Source organism: Nicotiana attenuata, unplaced genomic scaffold (assembly GCF_001879085.1).
Source record: "Nicotiana attenuata strain UT unplaced genomic scaffold, NIATTr2, whole genome shotgun sequence".
Lineage (NCBI taxonomy): Eukaryota > Viridiplantae > Streptophyta > Magnoliopsida > Solanales > Solanaceae > Nicotiana > Nicotiana attenuata.
In genome coordinates, this window is record NW_017673713.1 from 62,288 (window position 1) to 74,562 (window position 12,275).

Genomic DNA, 12,275 nt, shown 5'->3' on the forward strand with positions numbered 1-12,275 from the left:
TCTTCATTCTTCATGAGAAACGAAAACGAAACATGAACTGTGTAACAGAATAATTCATCCCATAACAAAATGAAAACAACGACCCCTCAGTTTTATGCCGTAAATGAAACAAAAACACCCCTGACTTCATCTTCCTCAACCAGACCAATAACCCAGACCTGCACAAAATCCGGCAAACCAGTGTTTTACAGTGAGTTTTGAATCAGTCGAGGATGGTTCCAGTTGAGTTCGGTGAGGTGCGACGTTTGGATTTGTCAAAGTTTTGTTCGCCGGTCTTTGTCTGAGTTCGAATCGGCAGAAAATAGGGAGAGAAAACGTTGCCATATTAAGGTCCATTTTCTTTCATTTTTTGGCTCATGTACGAATCAGGTTCTCTTCATAATGGTTTGAATATAAGTGTTCTTGTTTGTTTTATTGAAATGTGCTAAAATTTGTTAGTGTTGTTTCATATCAATTAAGGTTTATGGGTGAATTTTGGCATGCAATATGGTTTGAGATGGGGTTGAATTTCATAACGTTTTTATAGCATGTTTGGTGAATCACAGTACACTTTATCATTGTCTTATTGATCTTTCCTTGAGATGACAATTATTTATTATTAAGTAGATTAGTTTTATTATTATGTTGAAGTGTGAATAGAGTTTTAATTTCAAAGAGTGTTAGGCTGTTTTGATTTAGTAAATTTGGTTAAGGACTTGAAACTGACAGGCACAATAACGTGAGGTGACCCAATTTCTTTCACAAATAATTCCTTAATTGTGAGACTTTCCACAATATTCTCAAAGTAGTTTAAGAAAATAACGTATGAACATCCGTAGTTTGTTTTAGTTGAGTAAAGCCCTTGTAATAAATCGAGGTGCGCCATCAATTGAATTTTCCATGGCCCTCGCAAACTTGAAAGTGCGTAGTTGCTTTAGGCGCGCTATTTAAATTAATTTCCTTAAACTCGGGTGTGCATTTTATGTGACCTAACTCCAAATCTCAACAACGTTAGATAAAATGTGTCGTGGACCGTGGGTGCATTTCATGTAACGTGGTTCAAGACGTGTTTTAGATGACGTTAAATCATCCTAAAAATAATTAAAAGCGGCTAATAAGTTAAAAATTGTACCATAGGCTAAAACATGTATTAAAATCAGATAATAGGCCAATTGTAATAGTTTAAGCGACCGTGCTAGAACCACGGAACCCGGGAATGCCTAACACCTTCTCCCGGGTTAACAGAATTCCTTACTTAGAATTTTTGGTTCGCAGACTTCAAAAGGAAAGTCAAATTTCCTTGATTTGGGATTTTTAAAAAATAAACCAGTGACTTGGGACACCAATAATTATTCCAAGTGGCGACTCTGAATTAAAAAATAAACCCATTTCGAATAATGTCACTTAAATTGGAAAAACTCCCTTATACCCACGAGGTGTGTAAAAAGGAGGTGTGATAGCTCTGGCGATTCTGCTGGGGATCCAAACCCAGAACTTTGGTTCTTGGTTTAAGAATTCGAGCTTAGAATAACTGTTATAGTTGGCTTGTTTTATCTGATTTTACATGTTGAGCCTAATGTGCTAATTGCCGCTTTTACCGCTTTGATATTGTTTGAATTGTATATAAAACTGCTACGAAACTCTCTTCTCTCTGAGTCTTCTAAATCATCTGGGAAGTGTGCACTTCGTGTGACTTCTTTTCTGTTAGAGTCTTATCCCAATTTTAGAACAAGGTTCGGACAAGTTACAAAGCCGGTGAAGCTTCTGTATTCCCGGTACGCTGCCCCTCTCCCCCTCCCCCCGGCTCGAGCTGTCCGCTCGGGTAAGCCAGGTCTAGAACAATACACCCAGGTTTTAAACCTAATATAACAAAGCCTCATGTCGGATCCCTAGTAGGAACGTTTGTTTGTATCACGTGCATCTGACTTTGGAGACTCAACATAAGGGTTGGGTCTGTCTAGGACAGGTGTACCCGAATTGAAAAGACCATCTTGATGCATCGTACGTGCTATTTGCGCATCTGTTTGTTTCGGCTTGCATGTTGACCGGCTTCTAGAATAGGGTAAGAAAATCAAAAAAAGAAAAAAAAAGAGAAAAAAATCAAAAATCAAAAACAAGAGTAAGAGGTAGGTATTTAAGAAATTCTGAAACTCTGCCGAAATTCTGAAAAAAGAAATGTCATTTCAAATTGAGCCAAAATTTTCGAGTGCCATGTTTCCCTTGTTCCGTCAAATCTGATCGAACTACGCGGGTCTGATTCTCACCGGATGTGAGATACGTAGGCAAACCTCATCGGTTCCGACCCCAATTTTTAAAAAATCCAAAAATATTTTCCTTTAGTTCCTTCTTTAGAAATCTTTCCTTAGAAAATTCAAAAAAAAAGTTTTTTAAACTCAAAAAAATGATTTCCTTTCTAATGTCTTTCATACGAAAAAAGAAAAATCAATAAAAATCAAAATCCAAAAATACGGGTTTCCTTCATTTTGAAGTATTTTTCCAAAAAAAAAAAACCAAAAACAAAATTAGAAACAAAAATCCAAAAATACTTTTTTTTCTTCTTTAGAAGTCTTTCTTTTGTAAATGTCCATATAAATTTTGAAAAGTCCAAAAATATTTTCGTTTTTCTTTAGATGTACTTTTGTAAATAAATAAAAAAAACTTAGAAAGCCAAAATATTTCCTTAAAAAGTCCCTCTTTCAAAAATTAAGAGGCAGCATCCAAAATCCAAAAAAATTTTCTTTCTTCTTTAGAAAAAGTAAGAAAACAAATGAAAATTCAAACAAAAATATTTTCCTTTTACTTTTGAAATTCCCAAAGTTCCAATCAAAAGAAAAGGAATTTTTAGAAGTCTTTCTTTCAAAAGTAAAATTCAAAATCAAAAATTCAAAAAAAAATAAAATTATTTCCTTTCTTCTTTTAAAGCATTTTTTAGAAAATTCCAAAAGAAATAGAAAAAAAAATCAATAATGTTTTTCTTTTGCCTTGAAGCTTTCATTGTCCGAGTTTTTTTTTTTTTTAAAAAAAAAGAGTTAGCTTATTTACTCCATTCCCGATCTTCCCGAACTACGCGAGATCTGATTCATGCGGCGTCATGATACGTAGGCAATCCCCATCGGATTCGATCATAGTCATAAAATAAAAAGAGTGGAAAAAATGAAAAAAAAGAGAGCGACAAGAAAAAAAAGTGACAAACAAAAGAGAAAAAGAGAGTGCAAAAAATAAAAGAGCGGCAAAAACGAGATGAAAAAATCAAGAGTGATTGAAGAGAGGCAAAAAATAAAAGAAAAGAGGTACATACTGAAAGGGTTAGTTAAGGCCGGGATGAAACATGCAACCGTTCAAACACACGGTAGAAGCATTTAACTGTTAGGTTCATTGCATCCCAACGTGCGATTTCCTATATGTTAAATGTCTCAAAACTAACAAGGTTGTTGGTGTGAGCAAATTAGCTAGGTTCTGTTCAGGTGGTTGGTTTTGTTGGTATGTGGTGATGAACGCGCAACCTTGCACGCGGCCACAACATTATACACAAAATCGAGCTCTACCTCCCAGAAATGCCCATCCTTACCAAGCTCCATATAATCACCAATCAAAAGTTCCCCAGTACAATCCTCGCCCAAGAGAGCCTTTCAAAAGGAATCAGTTCACCCCTATTGGTGAATCATACTCGAGTTTGTTCCAAAAGCTAGTCAGGCGAGTTTTCCTGCAGCCAGTGGCCCCAAACCGGCCAAACCCCGAGTCCCCTCGCGCCGAGCTGATGCTAGATGTGAATACCACTCTGGAGCGGTGGGGCACAATACAGAGGACTGTTGGACCCTCAAAAGGGCAGTTGAAGATTTGATTGAAGTTGGAAGAATCATGTTTCGGGACGAAGAGGCTCCTAACATGATGAACAATCCTCTGCCTACTCTCACCAATGGGCCAGTAGTCAGAATGACTTGTGAAGATAAGGAATTTGATCCGGCACTGAAGGCCATTGCAGCCATTGCCGAGACAGAAGAAAACCCAAGAAATGGTCGCCAAGAATGAAAGGTCCCCATCAGACGGGAGTCTCGGTAGTTAGTCTTGCCATCTTTTCTACAGCCGGATTATCTCAGGGTGTGAACAGGATGTTTTACTCTATTGTCTTACTTTCTGATGTAAACCCTTCTCTCTTCAAAAATTTAAAAAAATCAAAAAAAAAATCAAAAAAAAATCAAAAATCAAATGAAATTAATATTTCATTGTCCAGGAATGTCTCTTTTCTTAATCTTGTTGTTTTTCTTATTCTCTTTTCAGTTCTGTTAAATGCAGATTTCAATAACATGACATGCTTGCGGACTTCATGCCCAGATCCTAAGACGCTGTCAGACTTCAAAATAATGAGTCAAGAGCCAGAATGCAAAGAAGATAAGTTTAAGGAAATAAAATAAAGAGTTGGAACAGCTGAAGGAAAATTCGTTCCAGATTGGAAAGGTCCATACATTGCAACAAGAGTACTGCCCAAAAGAGTGCGTTGTACTTGGGGCGCATCGAAGGAAATGTCCCTGAAATAACTGTCAATACAAATGCAACCCAATGGTATTCTGATTGATCCTCCATATAGTATTAATATTCTCCAGTTGGGATGACGAAGGCTTTCATTCTCGCTACCCAAACATTATCAACCCTTTGCAAACCCTTTGAGCCGGTTACTCTTCTTTGATTGCCCTCTTTGGAACTTGAAAGTGTTATTGAAAAAAAAGAAAAATTAAAAAAAATGAAATGAAAAAAAAGAAGAAGAAAAAGAAAAATATAAAAAAAGGAAGTGTCACACCTCCTTTTTTACACACCTACCCCGAAGGATAAATGTATATGGGAGTTTTTCCATTTAAAGTGACATTATTCGAAATGGGATTATTTATTTACTTTTAGAGTCGCCACTTGGGAAAGGGTTGGCTTTTGGTGTCCCAAGTCACCGGTTTAACTTAAATCCCAAATCGAGGAAAATTTCGACTTCCCAATTGGAGTCTGCGAACCAGAAATTCTGTGTAAGGAATTCTGTTGACCCGAGGGAAGGTGTTAGGCACCCCCGGGTCCCGTGGTTCTAGCACGGTCGCTTAAATTATTATAAATGGCTAAAATCTGAATTTTTTTTATACATGTTCCAACCTATAGTGCATTCTTACAATTATTTACCGCTTTTAGTTAAATTTTATGAAAGACATTGAACGTCGTTTAAAACATGTTTTTGGATCACGTCACATGAAATGCACCCGGATCCGCGACACATTTTATTCAACGTTTTGGGATTTGGATTTGGGTCACATGAAATGCACACCCGAATTTAGGAAGATGGAATTATTAAAAGCGCGCCTAAAGCGACTAACGTCTTTTCAACTTTGTGGGAGGTCGTGGAATTCGCTAAACGGCACGCCCCAAATTCTAAGTATTTTTAATTAAGCAATTAATGAGGGCCCCGCAATTTGTGTATTTTTGTTTGGCGAGGCTCATCTCACTTTATTATTTAAAGGCCAACCTAAAGCAAACTAAGATTTTCTATTTATTATTTGTCTCTAAAAGGGCCTAATTAATTGGCATTTATAAATTCGAGTCTCGAATTCAAGTCCGAATTCAAACAAAAGGTGGGACCCTCTTAGCTTGGGCCCGCTACCTAACTCGAGAACCTAGATTTATATTTACCAATTAATTCCCCATATTCCTAAGGTAATTTTAAAGGGATGTTTGGTTTATGACAGCTTTTGGGCCTAAGAATTGGCCCAAACATGAAGTAATCAAGTCGCCTAAGCTGGGCAGTCTGTGTCCATGAAACAGCCAGGCTTTGGGCTCAAAATGAGCCCAGTTCCAAAATGATGCAATAAAACGGGTGGGCCTTCAGCTGTAGCGTATGCTGGGCCTATATTGATGGTCCAAATGTTTACAACCAAACTAAGCTAATTAATCTAAAATTGTGACTAATGCTCAAGTTATGAATTAACACTTAATCTAAAATTGTGATAGGCCTTTAGACTCAAACCAATCCAGTATAGACTAAAACAGAAACTGAAAATCAATACATGAATTCATGACTATTATAATGTTATTATTATATCCAGCAACACATTCGATATGGAATCCTAAGCATTTGTATTTTCTAATATTGTAGTTCAGGCTGATACTGCCTATGATATTGTAAAATTAACTGTGCTAAATGAGTATTATTGAATATCCTACTTGTATGAAGTGAAGAAAGTGGTCCAATAACTCCAATTAATAACAGTTCAACAGTCCCAATTATACACGTAGAATTAACTCATGACAAACTTAACATTTCATAGGCAGTCTTAGTTATACAGTCCACAATCTGTCCAATTTAATTACAAAACAAGTCTAAACAGCCCTAATTAACACACATAGCCCTATCTAATACCAATACACATTTGTTTAAATGAAACTACAGCCACATATGAACTAGTAATGAAAGCAAAAACAGATTTATATGGTTGAACTGCTTCATCGTTTGGATTTCACAAGTATTCATGTTCATTGAGTGAAACTTCGTGCCATTAGGGATTACAATTGTACCTGGAATTGTGCAAAATAAAAGGAAGGAGTCAGCAGCAGATTTGAGTTTGCAACAGGAGCAAGCAGCAAGTTACAACAGCTCAAAGTTAGTCTCAAAGCCCAGGATTAATATGTGAACAAAGGCCAGCAATCCAAACAACCAGCAAATACACCAAAAACTTGACTCAAATAACCGGAATTCAACTTGAAATTGACCAAAACCACTTCTGAAGTTTCAGCAATTAAGAAATGAGCTATGAGATGAACTTCAACACCTAAAACTCAAAATCAACCTAGAAAATCCGAATGAAACAGTGTTGTTTTTTTTAAAAAAAGTTTTCTACTGATTTTTGTTTGTTTTTGGTTTTTTGGAAGGGAAGTAAGATCTAGAAGAACAATTGGACTATAGGAATACAGATTCCAACTTCCTTAGGTTTTGAAATTCAAATTTTAACTTCAGAACTTCAGAATGGGATTTTAGAGGGAAGATTAAAAGCTGGAATGTTTTTGGGATTTTTTCAGAGAGTCTAAAACTTTTTGGGGAGATTTTCAGGGGTTCCTCCTGTAAAACAAGGCACTAGGCCTGCCTTTTATAGGCAAGGAAGGGGGCAGAATGTTCTGGAAAGTTTTACTCATTTTCCCCCTTTTTTTTTATTTTCAGAAATTGCATATTAATCCTAAAGTTGTGGCTTGTTGCCCAAGTTACTGCATTAAGAATGCAGAAACTTACACTAAGACCCCCCTTCTAGAAGGACCTAGGGTGTTCTAGCTTTGTTTTCTACCTATGGAATACCTATACTACCCTCATTTCTATTCTGAAATTGCTTAGCCTTAACAAACTGAGCCATTTCCAATGCCCAAACTACCCCTGATTACCCCCCTGAAATTACTAACACTAGTTAAACTATCAGCTATAACCACGCAACCTAAACTGAACCTAATAACTAATTAAGACTAAACGCTGAACTAAAGAAATACTTATTTCAAAACTAAACTAAACTAATTAAAAGCAACTAGTAACAATCATAAGGGAATACTGAATCAACAAATTAAGATCAGACAAACCCAAACAAGGTCGATTGAAAAACTATGAAAACAGAAGAGTAAACTATTATCTAAAATTTAAATGAAGCAGAATTAAACCAAAAATAGAACAATTACAAGACAGAAAAAGTATCGAAACAAATCCTAATTTGATAAAATCAAACTAATAACCAAACTAGAATCAAGAATCAAAACGAACTAAAATCTAAACAGACGAACAATCAAGCACAAATCAGAACACAAAATCAGCACAAAATTGACCAAAATTAAAATGCAAATTAAACTAGAAATTAACCCATATGAGAACAGAGGCAAAAGAATTAAACAAAGAAAAAGGAAAAGAGACAGAACTCACCGATATGGTTCGACTTCGAATTTGATGAGTTTTCCTTGGCATTTTTGGATCACAACTGCCCTTAATCATGTGTTTTCATGAGAAAACCCATGATTAAGGGATATTATAGCCCAAAATCAAAGAATCCCCAACATAGGGTTTTAGGGGTTTTCGGCCAATTTTCGATTTAAAATTCGAAAAACTCCGGTGATGTTCGAAGCATTTCAGTTGGGGATTAGGGATGAGGGAAGTAAGGGGAACATGGGGTGTGAATTTGGGGTCGTTTGGACAACTTTATGTTTTGGCCGAAATTTTCGATCCAATATTCGAGAAGATTGGTAGGGATTCGAAGAAGATTACTTTAGGGGTTGGAAAGAGGAGGGGAAGACGAGTCTATGGTGTATTTTTGGGGTCGATTGGGGCTTCGCCGGCGGCGGAGGCGATTTCCGGCCGGCGGCGGACGGCGGAGGCACGGCGGAGAAGGGTGGAGGCTGCCGGCGTTACAGGGAGGGGGGTTGGTACGAGGAAGGAGGTGATATGTCTAGGGTTTGCAAAGATTTTCGGACAATTTTATGGAAAATCAATATCAATTATGAGCCATTGGATTGAAATGAATGGATGGCATAGATTAACTGGGATTTGAGTATCTCAAAACGACGTCGTTTGCATATGATACTATGTCGTTTGAGTATCCTGAGGCCTGAAAAAAAATGGACCGGGCACTGAGGTGACTTGGGCCTGGGTTTGGTCCGGATCTGGGGAAAGATTGGGCTCGAATTGGATTTTGGCCCAAAATTGGTCGTTTATCAAGACCATGCCTTCTTTTGAATCTTTTTTATTCTTTTCTTTTTCCTTTTTGTATTTATTTTTGTATTTTACTTATTATTAATTTTTTTTGTATTTTCTGATTTTATTATGTAAAACAAAAGGACCCAAAATTAAATCTAAAATGATATTAATTAACTAATTCCTAATTTAAGAGGAAACTAGATCAAAAAATGTAAAAAAAAATGTAAAATTTTAAAATTGTAAAAAGACTATTTTTGTTATTTTTTCCTTGTTTTAATAATATTAATTGACTAAAAACATAAAGTCAAATTCTAGATGCAAATATACTATTTTTGTACTTTTTGTGAATTATGGCAACTAAAATGCACACAAAAAATACAAACAAGGCACAAAATTATGCAATTAATTCAATTAATAAAGAAAAATCCTAATTCTAAGGAATTTATATGAGTAATTTAAGCGCAGCAAAAATCACGTGCTCACAGGAAGAAAAGGCAAAGAAAATGAAAAAAAAGAAGAAGAGAAAAGATGAAAAAAAAAGAGAGGAAAAAAGGAAATGAAATGAAAAATGAAGGAGAAAGAAACAGAAAAACAAAAGAAAAACAAAACAAAATGTTTTCCCTGAACTACGTTCGACTTGATTCCGAAAGGATACGTAGGCAGCCTCTCCTTGGGGTTCAGTCACACCAAAACAAACAAAAAAAAACTAAAAGTCCCCCAAAAAGTAAAACTGGGGCAGATGTTATAATGGTCCGGCGATGGTTTCGCCCGAAAGGTTCCAAAGTTGTAATTCAATCCAAATTCTTTTTACCCCAAACCTTGTTCAAGTCCTTCTGATCAATCGGCAAAGAGGTTCAAAATTGGAGGATAAAGTTATTTGGATCTGATACAACAAAATGAGAGAAATAAAATGATAGAGTCTTATTGGTGAAAACCTACATGGGCACCGTGAGGCGACGGTAAGCAAAGAAATCAAAATGAGAGAGTCTTGTTAGTGAAAACTCGCAAAGAGCACTATAAGGTGAAGGTGAGTAAAGAAATGAGAGAGGTTAGCTCGTGAAAACCCGCAAAGGGCACCCCTGATCGAACAGAGGATCCTCACAGCCATCAGCACCGACAGAGTCCTGGGAAGGTTTCTCGATTTTGAGACAAAATTGTGATGAATTTCTGAGAGTCGGACGGTTTACACAGATCAGGCATCCAGTCCAAAAGGCATGTCATGTTCATTGAAGTCCGCATATACTCCAGATAAGTCCTTCTTTCCTTTCCCCGAAAGGGACACTTCTTGTTTTAAACTCATTCTCCGTTCCATTGTTTGTTTTCTTTGAATCCCTTTCGATTTAACACTGTTCTGAAACTCAGACAAAGAAAGGATGGCAAGACTGATTTACATGGTTCTCATTTGGCGCGAGCTAATGTGCAGAAAGGCACCCAGCCTCGTCACGGTCATCAAGTCGACCCCGACTAGCCATGGCGGCCGATGCTTCGAAATCAAAACTCTTGGAAGGAGAAAATCAAATGGAGCGCCTATAAAGGCAAATGAAGTTGAAAAGGTTGAGTCCCACGTGGCTAACCGTCTCGGCAAAGAGTTAAAAAAAGCGACGGTACCCCAAATGCTCTGAATTTGAAGTTTGGAAGAAAAAAGCCAGAAAAGAAAGGCCTATAAAGGCGAAATAAAGTTGGAAGAGGTTAAGTCCCACGCGACTAGCCGTTGCAGCAAAGTTTGAGGAGCCCAAAAGTTCCCTAACGTTTCGAAAAAAAATGAAAAAAAAGAAGAAGAAAAAGAAAAAGAAAAAGAAAAGGAAGTCAGAAAGGAAAGGCTTACGAAGGCAAAATAAAGTCGAAAAGGTTGAGTTCCACCGACCAACCGTCAGGGCAAAATCTAGAAAAAACCAGAGGTTCTCAGGGCCTGAAATGAAATTGGTCCCCAGGAAACAAGCAATTGCAATTGAGATCTTCATCAAAGAAGCTGGACGAGATAAAGTGATTGAGACAATCAAGGCCACAAAACCAACCAGCGTTTCAAACTAACAATTGTTCTTTGTTTGAAAACATGAAACAGGTGCAATCCAAAGCAACCGTGCAAGAAGCAGGTGCAACCAAAAAAAAGGAAAAAGAAATGCGCAAGAGCTAGAAACAGCTTTGCAACAACAATCCATAAAAAGGGAAGTCCCCTCCAAGTTTTTCCCGCATTTGCTCATTCCATGAAATAAAAAAGAAAAGAAAGGAAAATGAAATGAAAAAAGAGATAAGAAAAAAAACGATAGCTTAGAATCTCCAATCTCTACTTTTACGCTTGTCCAACATAGGGTCTCCAACCCCTAGTTGAGATTTTTAGACATGGGGTCTCCATCCCCTAGTCGCCTTTTGCCAACATAGGGTCTCCAATCCCTAGTTGAGATTTTAGACATAGGGCATCCATTCCCTAGTCGCCTTTTGCCAACATAGGGTCTCCAACCCCTAGTTGAGATTTTAGAAATAGGGCCTCCATTCCCTAGTTGCCTTTTGCCAACATAGGGCTCTAATCCCTAGTTGAGAGTTTTTAGACATAGGGCCTCCATTCCCTAGTCGCCTTTTTGCAAACATTAAGGCTCCAATCCCTAAGTTGAGATTTTTAGACATAGGGCCTCCATTCCCTAGTCGCCTTTTTGCCAACATTAGGGCTCCAATCCCTGAGTTGAGATTTTTAGACATAGGGCCTCCATTCCCTAGTCGCCTTTTTGCCAACATTAGGGCTCCAATCCCTGAGTTGAGATTTTAGACATAGGGCCTCCATTCCCTAGTCGCCTTTTTGCCAACATTAGGGCTCCAATCCCTGAGTTGAGATTTTAGACATAGGGCCTCCATTCCCTAGTCGCCTTTTTGCCAACATTAGGGCTCCAATCCCTGAGTTGAGATTTTAGACATAGGGCCTCCATTCCCTAGTCGCCTTTTTGCCAACATTAGGGCTCCAATCCCTAAGTTGAGATTTTAGACATAGGGCCTCCATTCCCTAATCGCCTTTTTGCCAACATTAGGGCTCCAATCCCTGAGTTGAGATTTTTAATCATAGGGCCTCCATTCCCTTGTCGGCTTTTTGCCAACATTAGGGCTCCAATCCCTGAGTTGAGATTTTTAGACATAGGGCCTTCATTCCCTAGTCGCCTTATTGCCAACATTAGGGCTCCAATCCCTGAGTCCATTCCAAGTCGCCTTTTTGCCAACATTAGGGCTCCAATCCCTGAGTTGAGAATTTTAGACATAGGGCCTCCATTCCCTAATCGTTTTTCCCTTTTAAAGACACGCAATCCTTATTTTATCGCTTTCAAAAAAAATAAAAAAAAATAAAAAAGAAAAAGAAAAAAAAGGTTTGGATCTTAGTTACAAATAACTCACGAAATTTTCCTAGTGAAAACTTGGGCAGAAAAATTTCGTTCGTTTGTTTGTTTTGGTGTCTGAGCAGGTTTGACCTCAAGGCACAGGGTTCGGGATGACCAAAAGAATGAGTCTCAATCCAGAATAAAGAAAAGAAAAAAAAACAAAAAGAAGTGAACTCAGAATGCTGAAACGGAGAAAGACGCGGACTGCCCAAGATATGATTGAAATCACAGGCTTCGCATGTCTCGCC